Source organism: Sceloporus undulatus, chromosome 5 (assembly GCF_019175285.1).
Source record: "Sceloporus undulatus isolate JIND9_A2432 ecotype Alabama chromosome 5, SceUnd_v1.1, whole genome shotgun sequence".
In the NCBI taxonomy this organism is placed as follows: domain Eukaryota; kingdom Metazoa; phylum Chordata; class Lepidosauria; order Squamata; family Phrynosomatidae; genus Sceloporus; species Sceloporus undulatus.
Genome location: NC_056526.1, coordinates 130,387,822 through 130,407,253, shown reverse-complemented (window position 1 = coordinate 130,407,253; position 19,432 = coordinate 130,387,822). Strand labels below are relative to the sequence as shown.

The window sequence follows — 19,432 nt, the reverse complement described above, 5'->3', positions numbered from 1 at the left end:
CCCCCAGTCTTACGTCAGTTCCATCAATATGATTTTAAAAAACAACAGCAGCAGTGCAACAATGTATTCATTTGATGCACACTTTCTATAATACAGTACAGGCATTTTTCTATACATGTTTTGATCTGGAAACTGTACTGCAAAATTTGGAGATGTGTAAATATCAAAAGATAGCTGTGATTTGGTTTGCATATTGATTCAGGAAGTGCACGGTGAAATGAAATGTGAACCAAATGAATATTGCCTTCATCCGGGCTGTCATTCAAGATTGACATTTTAGAGCATTTTACTTCCATGCTAATTATCCAGCCATATACAGTCAATAAAAACTAGGTAGTCACTGCCCACAGGCTTACACTCTAAAAAGACACAACAGAAAATCCAAAGTAGATGGGGAAGACAGAGGGAAAAAAAACAATTGTCTTTCAGCAGGTCTGCTTCCATTCCATCTCCCTCACTTGAAGCTTGCTGGATTAGCTGCAAGTGATGAAAACAGAGAGAAGTGTATGATGGGATAGTATTGCAGCAGGGCTAATATGTCCCACTTTACATCTCATCTCTCTGCAGTACAGTCTTCCATTAGGAGTACCATAGGGGCAAGTTGTTCAATAGCTACTTCTATGTGGGATGGGACTAGTCTACATGAAGGAGTATCTGGTTTTTGCCAGATACCTTCCATAATATAATGGGTAACTGCTAAAGATCCCACTCAGGAGTAGGATTCCTCTCTGTGGGATGCATTCCCAAGCAAGATTCATCCTTATTTGCAATGTGTAGATATCAGACTGGAATCTTTCTCAGCTGGTAGGCATTCATGCCTTAGCTTATATTTTTATTTTTCTCTTTGCTCTTACTATTTTAAGTTTTATTGCTGACTATTAATATTCTTATGATTTAACATTCTGACTGCATCTCAGTTGTTTTATGGGTTTATATTGTCAAGCCCTTGATTTTATGGACTTTTAATTATTTTATATTCATAAACTGCCATGAGGACACTTACAAGTTGGACAACATATAAACATTTTAAAATAAATAAATAGTAAATTAGTAGTGCCTAAGTATCTTTTAATGTTGTATCACAAGAGAATTAACTCTAGCTCAAACAGTAGGATATAATGAACAGTGTATCTGTGACTGTAAACAGCAAATCTGGGACTAGATTTCAGTGTTATTTGCATGTTTGACAGACCACTACATGTATTATGTAAAAATAGAAAGGATGTTATAGTAAGGAACAATTTTTCTTTCTACTATTTATACTGAGAGTGCACCCAGAATTTGAATTCATGTGTTAGGCTTTGCTTGCAGTGGAAAATATTGTTGGTTTAAAAGCACTAAATATAGCATAACAAAGCTAATCATGAATATGAATGGACTGGTACAAGAAGAAAGCTTCAAAAAGCTGGATGTGTTTTGTATATCTTGGCTAAAGATGGATAAAGCAGAAATAGATCTTGCTTAAGGGTGGAGGAAAAAGCCTATGTGCCATGCACAGGGATGTATTTCTGAGCAATAAAACTCTGGAAGAGAAAATGTAGGCAGCATAAGAAAATCTTCCTGCCACTGGATTCTATTAGGAGGTGTAATAGCCTCCCAGGAGGAAAGAAAGAATTATTGAACTTCCTACATTTTTAAAACTGGAAGGATTAGGGAATACATAGTTTCAAAAGATGGAGTGGATACTGTACTAGATACTTTACATTCCATGAATACAGATCATAGGAGCACCAATATTTCATTATAGCAACAAAATTGCCATTATTTGACAAAAGCAAATCGGTATATAGAATTTAAGTGAGTGTATGTAATGAGCTGTTTGTGTGGTGCTCTGTCATATGCTCCTAAACTGCTCTCAAAACATTCATTTCAAACATGTATTTTCCTTGTCACCCTGGAATCATGCTTCTACATCTAGCTGTTAAGACTTCATTATTACTACATTATGTTTAATTTTCAAAAATCAAAACTTCGTGTTCTGGATTCCAAACAAAGCATGATACTTACCAATGTGACTGACCAATATAGTGGTTCCCTAAGACCCATTATTGTTCTTGGACAGTAAGTGTATTTAGAGGTAAGCACCAATAACAGGTACAATTTCAGCATGTAACAGCAATCTATATTCATAATAGAAAATTGTGTATTATTATTAGTAGTAGTAGTAGTAGTAGTTGGAGAATAATCAGTAATTACTGTAACCTAATTTGGGCTGGTTTGTAGGCTCAGTTTGTTCCAGGGATGGGCCACTAGTGGCACTCCAAATGCTGAATAGCTCTTTCGAGCATCCATTACCATTACGCTGGCTAGAGCTGATGATAACTGGAGTTTTAATAATTGGAACAGAAGTTGTTCATCTCTGGTTCATACCAGAGTGCCATAATTTATACCTCACAGAGATATGTAAAATATACTAGGTTCTGTGCCTAAATAAAATGCACAGTCCTAAATCTACTTTCTAGTTCCAACTAGAGTATACTCATTGAATTAGTGTGAGTCATATAAATATAGATTTATAGTTCAGCAGTTGATTCAATACATTTTCTCTACAGGGGACAAGCAACTGGATTTAGCCACAGAGTCCTGTCTGCAGGTTCAGATATACTGTTGTATATTGAATGATAGTTAGATCCAGAATTAGTCTCTTCACTAATTTAGGGGCAAAGCAGACTGCCCCAAAGAAGCAACTTCTGGCCACCCCTCTGGCAACCACATGCCACTGCCATTATCCAGCATTTTTCCAGCCCAAAAAGAAGCGGCAAAATGCCACTCCTTTTGGTGATGGAAAAAAAGCTGCCCCTTTTGCCACACTAGCAGCTCTTCTACGTTTCTTCGGCATGTGGTATCTAATCGCTGCATTGCAGAAACGTTCCCACGCTACCCACCGTCTGGTTGAGTGGGCAGCGTGACGCTGGCTTGGGGGTGGAGTCGGGGCGTTTGCCACCTTGAAGTTGGCTCTTTTTGCCAAGTCTGTACTGGCAGTTTCTGAGCTTTTGCAGATATGTTGTGGCTAAAGACTAATTAACAATGACTACAATAGGAACAAATTTCATTAATCCCACTTTATTGCACTCTTTCAACACTAGGGAGGAAGAAAGGGATTCATTCAGTATAATGTCACTGGGGTATAATATCATCTGTGGCAAATTTTAAAAATAGCATCCTTGAAGGAGGCCAAATTATTTTGAACATTTTGATTTCACATTTTCCCTCCCACATCAGTTCTACAGTGCGACAGCCCTACTCATGTGAGATATTTTCTTTATGGAGTCTATCTCATAAATGTAGGGAAACACAAACCCTGTAAGGGCCTTGTTCTTCATTTCATCCCAGCCTAACTTCTTCTTTGGTTATGATTATGACTAAACAATATGTTTTTATGTATAGGTTACAATGAACCAAAGGGCAACAGGCTTCTAATTTTTTCTCAAGTAATTACCAGTGTATAGGAATGGGATTCTTACTGGGAAGAGGGGAATATCTCTGTGCATTCCAAACATATCAGAATAAAACTGCTAATTGCACAATATGGCAGGATTGATAATGGCCATTTTCATTCTGATCAAAGGTGAGAAGTAAAGCATATTAATAATAGGTGCCCTTCAGTTATTTTATTTAAAAAATGAAATTATTATTATTATTATTATTATTATTATTATCATTATCATTATCATTATTATCATCCTACCTTTCTCCCAGTAATGAGGGTGGCTAACAACACATTTAAAAATAATACAGATTAAAAATTATACAAAGGCGTCAATAAAAGTACATATATAAAAATTATTTTAAAAACAATTAAACTCTTATAAACTTAAAAGCTTTACAATTCATTAAAATACTGTATACAAACTTTAAAAACAGCACCACACAGTATTAGAAGCCCACCCAGGTCAGTTTCTAAAAGCCTAACTTCACAAAAATATTTTAACTTGCTGGTGGAAGAAGAGCAAGAATGGGGCCATCTTGGCTCCACTAGGAATGGAGTTCCAAAGTTTGGGAGCAGCCACCAAGAAAGCCCTCTCCCTTGTTCCCACTAAACAAGACGGTGGGAAAGAAAGGAGGGCCTCTCCATAAGCTCTTAGAGCTCTAATTGGCTTATGACCATAGCTACTTGTTATATATAGACAAAGATACACAGTAGGAGTTTCTTAAGTCTGCTTGAAAGGAAGCAAGGACGTAGCCAGGATTTTGGGAAGGGGGGGGTCCAGACGAAGTGCCACCATTATAATGGGGCTTCGGCGCAGTGGCACAGCCACACACCATTCATTATATCTAACAGAAAGGGGAGTCCAGACCCCACAGACTCCCCCTTGGCTATGTCCCTGAAGGGGGGGACAGTTTTGCTGTTTCTTTGGTGCATTGATTAGAACTATAAGCAAACACAGACTTTAATATAGGCTGTGTATAATATAAACTGAATTTTATCTACATCAAAACCCCATTAACCATGGAAGTTCTGAAGCAGCAGAGGTCACCTTCACTGGCTGCATCCAGACTACAGAAATCAGTTTGACACCACTTTACCTGCCATGGTTAAATGCTAGGAAATTATGAAAATTGCAGTTTTGTGACACATTTAGCCTTCTCTGTCAGACTGAGATCTGGTGGCACAACCAATTACAATTCTCAGGATCCCCTAGCACTTGAGCCAAGGCAGTTAAAGTGGTGTCAAACTGCATTATTTCTGCAGTGTGGGTGCAGCCTGTGTGAATCAAATTTATTGAAGTCTGGTGTTTCCACAACTCCAGCATTCTATGCAAGCTTGTTCATTTTCAGTAGAAGTTCCTAGCTATCTTATTGTAAGATAGGGCAACCAGTCCTTTGGGTTAGGCAAAATAATAGTAATCCTGTGGTTCTAAAACTGTTACTTTAAAGAGAATTCTACTGTAATCTGGGGCTTTGTAGATTGTGTTTAGGTTAACTATAGCAGGAATCTTGAGAGTCTGTTTATACATGGCAAGAAGATTAGTCAAATAAAATATAAATTATAAATATAGAATATAGAATACCCTTGGCAAATATGAAACTTTCTGATCCACAAAGATTTTGCAAAAAAAAAAACACAACATGTTAATTTGATTTAGACACACAACACTAGCAGCAGAATGCTTGAAGCATTTCTCAGTGGTTGTCTGTACTGCCACTTAACAGTTACAAATGCAGACAAAGAAGCAAAATACCTTTAGGAACAGTCAGAGCATTTCTCTGTTCTACATGCTTGAGGAAAATGGAGTATCTTTTAAAAGCCAACAAATGTTGTGTGAACTATTTTGGATCTCCTTCTGATCTTTGATTTGATTAATCTATTATGTAATCCTTTTTTAAACCATTCTGCCAAAAACCTGTCAGCATTACTTTCTAATATAAAAGAAAATGTACTTTTGTTTTGGTTAAATTGGGCATTCAGTCCTTCTTTGAAGAGCAAATTGAAGTTCTTTCTTTGTCCCAGTCTCGCCCCATAAAAATCAAATTATACAAAGTGGTGGGAAATTAGTTCTAATACAAGTTCTATAGTTTACATTTGCTTCACATTTTAAAAAATCCACTTGGCAACTTGAGAGAGAAGGCGGGATCAATTATTTCATCACTAATTGTAGCTCATACCCACAGTGTCTGTATCATTAATATCATTCCAAGACAGGTTACCAGCCTGTTGACAGTTTAAAGGGATTTGATATGACAAATTGTCATTTTGATAGTAGCAAGTGCATAACACTCTGGAAACTGATATAGTGATTTCTGTCCTTTACAATCACATTTTAAGGAAAATCTGCCAGGTAACAGTGATGGTATTTTCAGATAATAAATGCTTGTGAAGAGGCTAGACATTTTTGAAAGTGTTAGCTTTATTAGAATTTACAGGCTGGTACCTTAGATATTTGTGAAAAGAGTATATGTGTGAGCACACTGTGCTGTTTTTAGTAAGCAACTGGACACTTGTAGACCAGATTCTGTCTGTGTAATATTCATGCTTCCTAATGATAAGAACATAAAATAACTGCACAATCATATTCAGGAAAGAAAAAAAAATCAAAACAAAGAAACAAACACCCATATACATAAGGAGTGTGCTTAATAAGGTGTTTCATTTGAATTCATTCAAAGCACGTCACAATTGCACTTATTCCTATGCCAGTCAAGGCACATGAAAAACCTCAGACCACAGTAGAGGAGCCAAAGTTTCCGTTTCTTCCTATGCCAATATCAGATCTCAGGAAAAAAATTAATGCTAGCAGGACAAGTCTCAGTTTGAGATTTCATCTGTGAAACTGTGGGGTTTTTAAGTTACCTAGTAATGTGGAAGGAATAGCACTGCTGCAACTTAATATAAGTAATAAATCTTAATCATTGAGATCTTCTCTCTACAAATACATGCTCAAGAACAGGCTGGTAGAGCAAAGCCAGAACAACAGATACTTTGACTGGCATCCAAACTATGAACTCATATGAAGAGCCTACCTGAATCAGAGCAAAGGCCTAGCACACTGCCACAGTGGCCACAGGGGTCTCTGGAAAGCCCACAAGCAGTGCATAAAGCCAATCACCCTCTTTAGTTTGCTTGCACATATAAACATTTAATGTTTTGACCACAATCAACGATCACTTATGCCCTTGAAAAAATCATATACGTAGACCTCATGTATAAGTCGAGGGCAAGTTTTGGGACCAGAATTATGGATTTTGCTATGACCCATGGATAAGTCAAGGGTAAAACTTAGGGGCACATAGCAAAGGATCTAAAGGACAAAGCAAAGCAAAACAGTGTCAAAGAACTTAGAAAATTCCTGCAGACATAACTTTTTGTGCTCAAAGCTGGATGGATGAGATTACAGGAGTTCAGTGCTTCCAGAACCGATTATACAGTACTCTTGCTTATCACCAGGGGATGGTTCCTTCTTTTAAATAAGAGTTCAGATACAGTACTTACTTTGACCTGCGGATAAGTCGACATAGGATTTTTTGGGTCAATTTTGTGACCTAAATTTCTAGACTTATTCATGAGTATATTCAGTACTTATCATGAGCAAGGCCTTTTGTAAGAAATTTCCTTCCTGAATTTAGCTAATTCTCTGAAAAGTATCTAATCATAGCCAGCTCTAGGTTTGCATGCCACCTCTGCTTCTATGGAAATGGGCTTTCCCATGGATGACCCCTGTTTCTAGCTCTCATCTTCCTATAAAAGACTGTTTCTTGTAGAAGATAGGATAGGAGAAAAGAATAGTAAGAATCCCAATAGAGGTACTAGAAGTAGTCTTGCAACTGGAGAAGTGCAGGTCCAATGACAGTGGTGGCACTGAACATTGGCATCTACTGTGCCATGTTGCTTGGCACCCCAAACAGTTATTATCATATCTTATGGCAGCGAACAACATAAACTATATGTCTGTCTTGCATGTCTTGCGTTTCTGTCTGTCTCAAATGCCTTGCCTTTCTGTTTCGGTCAACTAAGGTCTTAGTATTATGGGTGAATGAGGAAAATATATGTCATCCACACTATTTACAACTTTATAAACATCTGCTTTATTTGTCTCATATTTCCTTTTTTCATAACTCTAACCCTAATTGTCATAGTCTTTCCTTGTAGAAGCTAGACATGACAGCAGATTCATATCTTTATACATGAGTCTACTGCAACCATGTAGAAAGCAGTAGTGATCTAATTTACCAAACAAAAAGGGACCCGGTGAAGAAAGGTCATCTCTCTCTTTGTTCATGCCTGCCTTTCCTACGTACCCTTCTCCAAGCATTTTTTTCCTCAGTCAGATTGGTAGGAGTGTCTGAGGAAGGAAATGGCAGAAAGGTTAACTAGGGATGTGATGTGAGGTTCTGCACTATTCCCCTGTGCACCTTCCCTCCAAAATCATCCCTCCTGCATATCATGTGTTCTTAGCAGATACAGATTTCAATTGAATAGGTGAATCTGCTGCCATCACTTCTAGTGACAAGGCCTGAGTTTGAGGAGAGTGATTTTTTCCATCATTGGTCCTCCCACAAAGGTTCCAATAGATTATATACAACAGAGAGGCATTCCAGCCCTTTCATTTATGGGATCCATTCCCCCTTACAGCCAACTGTAGAAATGGACCCCCAAACAATTTATTCTAGCCATGGCCACCAATTCAATCCTCAGTGGCTAGCTAAATGAGACTCCTGGGTTAGAGTTCTACCCCAGGATGACAATGATGGAATATGGATTCCAAAGGGTTACCGTATATACTCATGGGGCTCTTTTCCTGCTCCCTGGGAAAAAGGGAGACATGCACACACACCCCTTGCAAAAAGCTATGGGGACTCTTTCCCTTTCTGGGAAAAAGGGAGACATGCACACACACTCCTTGCAAAAAGCAATGGGGATTCTTTCCCTCTCTGGGAAAAAGGGACAGACACACAAACACACACCCCTTGCAAAAAGCAATGGGGCTCTTTTCTTGCTCCCTGAGGAAAAAGGATACACACACACACACCCCTTGCAAAAAGCAATGGGGATTCTTTCCCTCTCTAGGAAAAAGGGACACACACACACACATATTCCTTGCAAGAGCAATCTGGGCTCTTTCCTTGCTCTCTAGAAAAAGGAGACACACATAACTTGCAAAAAGAAATGGGGACTCTTTCCCTCTCTGGGAAAGAAGGAGACAACACACACACATGAGTGCCTTGCAAAAGCAATCAGGGCTGCCTGTTTCCCTCTTCCCAGAGAAAGGAGTAACTCTCAAACTCTTCTTGGCTGAGCAGCAGCGGTGGAGGTAAGGCAAATGGTGTGTTGGGTGGAACTTTCTCAGCACTATTACCGTATTGACCCTTGTATAAGCTGAGTCAGAATTCTGGGCTCAGGTTTTTGGCATAAGTTTTTCAACTTATAGTCGAGTATATACGGTATATTGTACAGAAGAAAGGAAAGTAAAATTGAAGTCTGTAGGCATGGCTAATCTCTCATGCCAAAGCTGTAAGAACTTTGCAAGCAGGTTAGCAGCAGAGACCTGTTCACTAACCCCTCTGTTCCCAGTCTTGAACTACCAAGCAAAAAGCAAAATATCTAGCCAAGCTGCTAAACAGAAATCAACTGTTTTGTTCCATTGTAGATCTGTTAATGTTTGGGCATGGTGCTAGCAAGGACTCCAAATCCTGTGCTGGAAGTTGGAATACAATTCAATAAATCATAAAATAAATAAACCCATTTATTTGGTCCCAGAGGCCAGACACACTACATGTCCCTACAAATATGTGGTTCTTGAAACAATAAATGTGGTGTAAATTGAAAGATTCTAAATGTAATGTTGTCACAGATTCTCTAAAGCGAAATATAGTCATAAATGAGATAAAAGAAAAGGGATTTGGGGGTTAATTATGTAGTTATGAAAAGTAAAACCAAGTCCTATGAGAGAGTACATATATACCAGACCTGAACTACTACAGTTCAGATTATTTAAAACCTTGAGGTTTTTTATCTTTTTGGTATACCTCCCTTAGCAAAATACTACTGAACATATTGATAATGATAAATATGATAAAGCTCACAGAGAATATAATTAAACTATGTTTAAAATGTTAATATTTATAAATTTCATCTAAGGCTTTTACAAAAGTTGCCAAAGGTACAGTGTGTGTGTATGTTAGAAATAATTGTAGTACCAAACAATGGGACTTTTTTTTTTTCAAAAAAGGAAAGACAAATGTTTGTTTTGAATTTGCTTTTACTTACAGGAATGCTCTCAAATTGGAACAGAAACTTTCAGGTTATTTTTGCAGCAGAAGATTTAAGCTATTAATTCAATAACCTTTCCCCTTGTATATATTCCCTTTTCCTATAAAAGCTTCAGGGTGGCTTTGAAAGAATACATTTTCTTCTTTTCCCCATCTCTTACAAAAGACTTCTCCATTTAGTATCTTTCTCTGTCCGGATGCACCATTGACATGAATCTTGCTGTCACTAACCCATTAAGAGCACACACTGAAGTAGTATCCCTGGTTTTTAAGAAATGCAGAGTTTTGACTAGAAGGCACATCAACCTCCTTCCCTCATGCTAGATCAAGGATTCCTATTGTCAGATGCAGTGGGCATGAAAGCAGCAATTTTACAGCACAAAACCTCCAATAACATTTACTGCGGTTGGCTGAGATTGAAATGCACACAGGCACTGCTCAGTCTTGGTTTCTTAAGCACCAGCTTCCCTTGGCTTCTAGCCAGTTTGTGCATTTCAAAGAGACAGTCCTTTAAGGGGAAAGAGTTTTCCTTGTAACTTGCTATGGGGTAAACAGACCATTCAGGCATAGTTTATTGCATTACATAGTTGACTATGCATAACAGAATGAAACACCGCAATTGGCAGAATTATTTTGATCATTGGAATTCATAAGTATGAGATGCCTTTTCTAAGCCAGAAAAAAAGAAAAGAAAAGGTGTGAAATTTTATTATATTTAGCCAGGTAACCTTCTTGTGAAAACGCTTAAGCCATTTCTTTTTTCCCCCTTAGGTAAATCGATTCCTCTAATTCTATACAACTACTGTATAAGACAAAATAGCAGCTCTTTAAAACAAAGGAACTATCAAATTGAATTTACTATTTATTGATTTAAATAAGATAAAGAATATTCTTAACTCTCCTTCTGTAATCAGGAAGATAAAATGCTTAATACTGGCTGGATTATGCCCAAATTTGTTTTAATTTGACATCAGATTGGTATATTTGGGGGCGGGGGTGATCTGTTACTATTGTAAATGAATTTTCCATGTCTCTCCCCCCTTCCCAGATGTGTTGAACTACAATTCGCAGAATCTTCCAGAAAGCTATGGGTTATGCCTGACACATCAGGAGAACACTAGTTTGGGCTACTCTCGTCTCATTCCTCACTATAATCATAGTTAATGCTGTTAATTATGATCAGCATTTACTGGACTTCTAATTTAGGATTTAAAAATCATAGTTTTTTAACTGATAGCCTTTAGGGCTAGAGGGCAGTGTATAAATACCATTAATAAATAATAAATAAATAGTTTTAAATAACTGATAGCTTTTATAAAGAAGGCAATTTATGCAGCATAGGAAACCTTCCAGTTTAACTAGTCTTAATGTTATGAATGGAAAAGTAGATATATGTACTGGGTAGAATTAGGACAACTATGTGTTAACTTTTGCCAAGTGCAGCTTAGCATCCAACACTTTTCTCCAGCTTGTAATGTGTGGTCAAATTCTAATGTTTTCTGTTAAGTTTTTCATATTGATTTTATTTATGCAGTCATTAAATCATGACCTTTTAATTTGTGTATGTACAGTACTCTTGTGAGTGTATTTTAATGATTTTATAGTATTATGTTTTAACTGTGGGTTTATGTGTTTTTAATTGTGTTTTGTATTTTACTATGCTGTGTCCCACCTTGAGGAGAGGTGGGAAAGAAGTAAAATTTATTAGTAGCATTAGTATTATTTAGATCTGTTTTGTTTCCCTCTGTTTAGTCCTCTCCCCATTTCTTCAAAAACGAGTGGTGCAATCTACCCAGTCCCATAAATTGCAAAACAGCATTTTAAAGCAAATGGTATGTAAGAATTTTAAGAGAAGCTTGAATGAACATGTTAAAAATTATTTTTGCATATAAAGAAAAACTCTACTATGATGATAAAACATCTAGAATTCTAATTGTTGCTTTATACGAACAGCTTCTAGTAGTATGATGCAACAATCCTTCAAATTTCATTTTGTATATGTGATTTCTGTATCCTTTTAAAGAGTTCATGCCACGTTAGATTTCTCTGCTGTCAAGAATTGTTGTTATGATGTCTGAACGTAAAGTGGCATAATTTTGTTATTATTGAACAAAGTGTGGCTGCAGTGTTCAAATCTTTTAGTTGCCTCAGATAGCTATCAGTATGGTTTCCTATAACCGGTATTAAGATGATGGGCTTTTTTACTCTGTATTAATGCAGTGCTTCATTCAAAAGTGAGTTCAAGGTCTGCTTTTACTTTTGTGTTGTGAATCCCCCCTCACCACCTCCCAAACACTTTCAGGAACAATTTGAAAAGGTATCTGAGGTAGTCTTACATTTCTGGGTTGCTTTCCAGTAGCTTGCCCTCTGCTGAGTAGGAAGAAGGCAAGAATAAGAATGACCTTGAACCTCTCTGTCAGTGTATATGCCTGTAGCGAAAATGCTTCAGAAACCAAGTGAAGCACTTCTAATGAATTGTGCTTTTGATTCTTTGAATCTGCACAGCATCTCCATCAGGTTTTTACAGCTGGACTCTTCCTGTAATTGCTACTGGGATGAGATGCACAACATGGGGTGTTGAAACCAAGTACTTATATTGTCTTACTGGCCAAAAATATATGGCATAGTAGGAGCAACAGACTTCATGAAATTCACACTTGTATATCTTCATGTTCTTCGCCCATTTCTGACATGCTGCTGATCTGTCAGCAGGCACTCTAGATGGAGGTGATAAAAACGACAAACTCAAAAGGTGTTTCTTAAAGCTGACATGTATCCTTCAAGGGGAAAAAAATCTGGTTGTAAATATGTAAGGCTTGAAAACTGTATCATTGGTTGCAGCGGGAATATTGCAGTATTTATGCTGGAGTGATAATGTTGGTTTCAGTGAAACTCTTGCAGTAATCCTCTGTGAAATTTTCTCTTTGTCCTACAGTAGTTAATATTTTTGCTATTGACTTAATGACTCCAATCAGAGGTTTAAAATTTAGCAATACTTTCATGGTTTTAGTACAAGAACAATGTTGTACTTTGCCTTTGCATATGGAATAAGTAGGGTAGAAAAATAAACAGATTAGCTTCAAAATCTCTTTACTAAACTCCTGGCTCATCTGGCCTATTGTGATTTGACTTGCTTTTCAATGCTGCAGTTTTTCTAGATGGAACCAATTAGTTCCATTTTCTTGAGGGCTACTAACAGTATACAGTTTACAAAATTAATGTAGTTCCCAGTCTTTTGCAATATGTAACATATTTTAACCTTTAAGCCTCCCTCCCCTCCCCACCCCAGTGCACTTCATTATACTTTTTCTGTTTGGAGCTGGCTTTAACAATATCTTTCAAAACTGTATGCTATCTCTAAATGACAGTATACCAAAAGGTGACAACTCATTTTAGTAAATATTAGTGCTACAGCGTGGGAACCAGACCGTGTACAATTTTGTGGTGGCTCGTTGGTCTTGGGGTTGGGCAAATCATTTCTATTCTGACATATCTATGAATGGATGGTTTTTGCTCATGTGGCATTTAGCCAGTTACTCTGAAGGCATTTTTAAAAGGCAGGAACAGGAAACAGCCTAAAGCTCAAGAGAGTTTTTCTCCCTTTCTGTGATAAATTTAGATATTTATAAGTTAAACAAAAGTCAAAATGACACTTTCTGCATATATTATTTTTATGAAATGCAGAGATAGGTGTTGGCCTTAGGCCTCGAGAATTTTCTGCTTAAAGGTACTACTTCTGCTTCACAACCAAGCCTGGCTCTGTCTGCTCTTAAGTGGGCTGCGGCAGGTTGGATGGAGGTTTACTGCTTCTTATGATATCAGGTAGTATTTGGCTTTAGCAAAATGATTTCACATCTTCTGTGGCTCTGGAAAATTCAGAGCCTGATAAAGCAGGCAGATGAGGTGAAGGACCCTCATGGGATGGTAGCAGTATTAATTATTCATAGCAAAGGACAACAGATGAAAGTAGTGCAGATATTAATACACAGTTCTTCCAACAGGATTGTCACCCTCTCCCCCCCCCCGCCACCCCACTTTCCTGGGGAAAGTATGTCTGCAATACCCCACCCCACCCGTACTTAACAGTGCTTCAGGCAAAAGGGAATTAATCTGTCTTTGAGACTCCACTCACCAGAAAACATGTATTTCAAAGAAAGCATTTGCATTTTATAGTGGGAATGGAAAGGGGTGCACTTGTGGTAAACTGCACGGAGACCAGATTTTGCCTTATTCTATGCACCAGATAGTCTCTTTACTTAGAATTTAATTCTCATACAGCTTGATGGAAACTGTTTCCACCAAACTTAATGGAGTCCACTGAGAACCAAGCAAGTCCTCCCACAGCTGCCATGTCTTCAAAAGCCTGTCTTTGCTCCCCCCCCCCCCCCCGCCCTGCCCTCAGTTTCCTGCTGTGAAAACAGTGACCCTCCTCTGGGAGCTGGCTGTAGCTAGCCAAGTAGCTGTCTAGAGCTAGATTGATTCAGACATACTATATTACAGTTCTCACACATGCATTATCCCTCCTTTTTCTGCCAGGGCTCAGACAGCCTGCTTTCCCTCCTGCTATCAACGTGTGAGCAGTGGAGATAGATTGAGTCTAGAAACATGCCAGTGAGATGACTATTCCATCTTTTATTCTCGCACTTTAGTCTCTCCTTTGTGTCTAGCCTTCTTTTCAAGGGAAAGCGGTATTAAAGAGGAGGGGGACATAGCTTCCTGTAGGCAACAAGGGGGAGAGACAATGGTGGCTAACAGTGGGGGGATATTTCTCTTGCTTGTGCGGCTCATGTCTCCCTCTTTCCAAAGCAGAGAAAGGACGAAGAAAAATGGCTGGCAACTGGGCATGCCTACAGACCAAACCTGTCAAGTGCCATTTACCAACCCCGTATATCTGCCTCATTGTGCCATGTACAGTTTATGATGGCAGACAGGATACATTATAATCAGCCTTCTAGCAAAGCTACTTGCCAAACAGCCAGGAGTGAGAAAGTCCTCAGTCTGTGTGAGCGCTAGTGCCCAGCATCCCCAGGGGGCTGCACTGCAGCAGGCAAAGTGTTTGAGAGTGTCTGAGAAAGAGATATTTTTGCATAGGTTTGCACAGTAATTCAGCCCCACTCCCACTCAGCTTTTTTTCTTCAGTTTGTCCAATAAGTGGGGCCTGCCAACAATTAATTATTAGTATAGAGGATAAACCTAGTAAGTGGAAGGAGAAAGAGAAAGTGTCTCTGGTCCTGTTCTTTAGTTCCCCCTGTTGAAGTCTCAGGAAAGAAATTTATTTTTGGAAGAAAAAAAAAATCCTGAAATAGATACCCCACTGGTATCTATTGAAACTATTTTCTCTTGTAGGTGGTTTAGGACAGAAGTTTGAAGCCTATTCTAGCTCTGCATGTTGCTGACTTTAGAATGAGGGCATATAATAGGGCTACATGGCCGTTTAGAAATAATCCTGAGCAGTGTTGATTAGAAATTAAGAAAAATGGTAAGATGGTCCTTGCCAGCTGCTGAACAAAAATACTTGTCTAAGTCAAGCCCCAGTTTGTAGATCATTGGTTGTAATTTGTATTTTTATTTAAATATGTAAATCTTGCATATAAAAAGCTCTGCCTTGCAATATCCATATCTGTTCAGGTAAACAGATTTCCACCCATCACTTATTTTATAGACTGCTTCCTGGTTATCTTCTCTGTGTTGTCCTGTTTCTGATGTAAAGCATACAAAATCCTTCTACAAATGTAAAATAGTGGCTCCTGTTTCTAGGTCCACTAGAGGTAAGTGATAAGGCTTCTTTCTTGCAGATTCTTGTTATGGTATCTTGTATAGCACTTGGAAGTAACTTGTGAAAGCTTACTTTGGCAACAAATTACTTATTGCAGTAATGAACCAGAATGGATTTAGCTTCTTGCCTCTAACAACCAATATTATAATTCACTACTTTTCTGAGTAAGGTAACATAATTTCTGGCACTTGCTCATTACTTGGTTTATTCTGACTCAGTCTGAGTGATGAGAAGGAATAGAGAAAGGGCTACATTAGACACATGGCTTTGTTGGATTTTTTAAAAATTGAAGTTAACTTCCCTTTTCTACCTTCCTTCATCCTGCCCATATGAAAACAATTGCTGCTACTAGCCCCACAGAGAGAAAAAGAAAGAGAGAGTCAGTGTGAATTCATAGGGTGGGTGGGCTTCCTCACTAGGTTGGCAGCTCCAAATAGCATCACAGGGCATGTACTTGGATTGGTTGAGTTGAAGTGAGAAAGAGAGTTACAACAGATGGGTGAAGAAGTTGTATCTTTCAGGGGCACAATAGTAACAGTAGCATGCTAATAATTAGTAATCAAGCAAAATACTTTCTGGAATTGTTTGGGATCAAGGTAATGAGCAGCATAACCAGTTGCTTCAAAAAAAGGAACATCCAAGCTCTGAGCTTATATTTCTTAACAGAGTTGGGCAAGGTAACCCAAGGTATTTATAATCTGGCTTACTTTTCCCTATTCCTATTTTGTCATCACCTGTAAGCAGGAATTAAGAGCAGAAGAATGTGAAATCAATAAGTAATTAAGGCAAAAGTCCTGGACATTTACACACCTACACCACTAATAGTAAGTGCCATTAAACATAGTGGGGTTTACTTCAAAGTAAGTACATGAAGTTCTAGGTATTAAATCTTCCACCTAAATTAATACATTACAAATGTACTAGGAAAGTGTTCTATTCTACAAATGGAAATTTTATTAAAAGAAATCCTGTGTCATACGTTCCCTGATTCTCTTCTTGCTGCTCATTGTCAGATTTTTTACTTACCAAAATAATTTTCTAAAGTAATTTCTACTTATGTGAAACAGCTTCCACACCCTCACAGGTAAAGAATATTTTAGTACAACCTTTCCATTTGTTTTTTCTTTTCTCTCATACTTAATTGAAGTATTTTTTCTTGCTGATGTTTTGTGCATCTTGCCCCTTATTTCTGTTTGTTAAAGCTCTCCATGGAATACGAACCTTTCATATGGAGGTGTTTTTCTCAAAATTTGCATGCTTTAGGATAGGTATTTAATTGGCAGGAGGTGGGGAATCAATTTTCTTCCCATACTACTTCCTTACAAAGGCCCTGCATAATGAATAGCAATTGTCTTTTAGCATAATTGAAATAGGCAAATGTTTTCTCCTTTTTCATACTAGTGTGCCTAAGTAATGGAAAGATTTCATAATTTGTTGGTAAATTAAAAATATCAATTTTAGCTGTCTAAAACAGGCTGCAACCCTGCAAAATCCTCCTGCACAAATGTCAGCTTGCAGTTCCTAATGTAAACAAGTTTGTATTCTTCTCTTGCCATGCACCTTTAGGGAGTTGAGTTGAGCGCAGAGTAGCTTTTAACATTCATTTGCAACCACCTCTCATTGAAAACCATAGCTCACACAGGCTGAAAGAGTCTTCACTGAAATGTTGAGTGAACTTGAACGTTTACCAGAGATCAGGATTTGGCATGTCTGAAAGAACTCCCCCGACAGCCATCTTTGTTGTCTTGCTTTTCCCACATCTGTCCACCTGTGGCATGCTATCTGGTCTCCTTAACTGATCCAACCCTATCAGTAGGTGCAATGAGGTGTCTTCTCCAAGTTGTTGACTTTGGCTTTCATGAAAGGGAAGCCAATCATGAATGCTTTAATTCACTATTATTATATTACAGTGGTATGAATAGGCAGATGTTCTACCTCAGATGCCAAAATACTTTGGTTGGGTTAAGTACTTTGCAGTTTAGGTTGGGGTAGGAGGACTCTAATATACATCCACAAAAAAGGGGACACAAGAGACTTTAGCAACTATAGGACCATAGTACTGATCTCTCACGCATGCAAAATTATGCTCAGAATACTGCAACATGGACTTCAGCCACATATGGAGAGAGAAATCTCAGAGGTACAAGCAGGGTTCAGGAAAGGAAGAGGCACTAGGGACCACATTGTAAACATACGATGGTTAATGGAGTGCACTAAGGAATTCCAAAAGGAAATCAACATGTGCTTTATAGACTATAGCAAAGCCTCTGACAACACCGATCCCTTTTATCCAGGCTTAGGTGTTCTGTCCAAGAGAGAAACAAATGTTGCAATGAACAGAATGACTTGGGAAGAATCCTTTACCACTACCTTGGATCTAATGATGGCACTACAGGTATCTATTTATACCTGGCTCTGAGAGGTTCTCACACCAAAGGACTATGTAAGGAATGACCAGGCAATTTTCTGGTCACACTCCCATGTACCTTAACACTGAGGATGCCACATAGCCAAACACTGAAGAAAGAGCAGCAGCTCTCCAAAGGTATGGCATGTGATGAATTCAGTGGCACCAGCAGTTTACTACCTGAGTTGATAGCCTTACTAGGTCTTGTGGTAGAACTGGCCAGTCACATCATTCTGCATAAAGGTACAGTACTGCCCTGACGAGAGAGAGGAGATTCTCTACTGTGGTGTTCTGTCTTCTGGAATGACCTTTCCAGGGTGGTGTGGCAGCCACCAATCCTGATGTCATCTCAGCCCAAAGTAAATAAAAGCCTTTTTGGTAGCTAGGATAAACGTTAAATTCTTTTACCTGTTCTGCTTATTTCTGTGGAGTTGCTTTTGCAGTTTGGTTGTTTTTTCGTTACCATTTTTGAAACATATTCCTGAAAAGTTTTAGTGGAGGTTGATGTAAATATATTTCATTACAATAACCACTTAATCAGCATTATTAGTTACATACAGACCGTGTTTCAGAACAGGCCTGGTAGCTTATGGCCAATTAGAACCATCCCAAGGAAACCAGCTGGGAAATTACTGCAAACTGGTAGAGAGCCATTTCTTTCAAGCTGTTAATAGACCACCAGTGATTAATATAGATAATTATACCCAAGTACTTTTGTGGGATATTATTTATGGAATTACAAACCTGATCCAGGCTTTAGAATCTGTGAAACACAGAATCTACAACGTATTGCTGATGCCTTTTTCAAAGCTCTATTAAAGCTTTCTACTTTAGCATTTTCTTTTATTCCAAAATTATTTATCTCAAAATTAATTGTTGCCAGGCTCCAACATTACAAATCACTGCAATGCCTGCATCATCATCATCATCATCATCATCATCATCATCATCATCACATTTATTTATATCCCACCCTTCTCCCAGGACAGCTTACAACAGAGCTTTCTGGTTTGATTTGATCCTGATGGAGAGGCAGGATATAAATTTATTATTATTATTATTATTATTATTATTATTATTATTATTATTAATGCTCATCTGAAAAGGAAGGTTTTCACCTGTCATTTTATTGCCAAGATGTGTTCAGAAGGGGAATGCATTTGCCTTCCTCTGAGAATGAGAGAGTCTGACTCTCCTGAGGCCACCCACTGTGTTTCCCCGGCTGAGCCAGGATTCGAACACTAGTCTCCAGAGTCATGATCGAATATTCTACAGAAATATTAATAAGTGAAGTAAAACATGTGTTGTCACAAATATGAAGAGCACAGAGTCTTATATATCAAAAGGTGTTTGAAAGTGACCCTGACACTGTAGAAAGACAGCAGCGTATGGGAAGTGATTGAATCTTTCCAGAACTTGTGAAACTTGTATAAAAAGTTCAAAAGGCTTCACTGAAAATTATTGTTATTTATTTCCCTATGCAATGATAGTTTGAAGACCAGCTAGTAATAGTTATCTATCTATCAGATAGTTATCTGTCA

General features: G+C 38.1%; 1 protein-coding gene across 2 annotated transcripts in view; it reads left to right on the top strand.

The window, feature by feature from the left end:
- Positions 1-19,432, top strand: part of TENM3 (teneurin transmembrane protein 3) — a 1,412,274-nt gene that overhangs the window by 1,191,837 nt on the left and 201,005 nt on the right. The gene's annotated exons all lie outside the window — the stretch shown is intronic.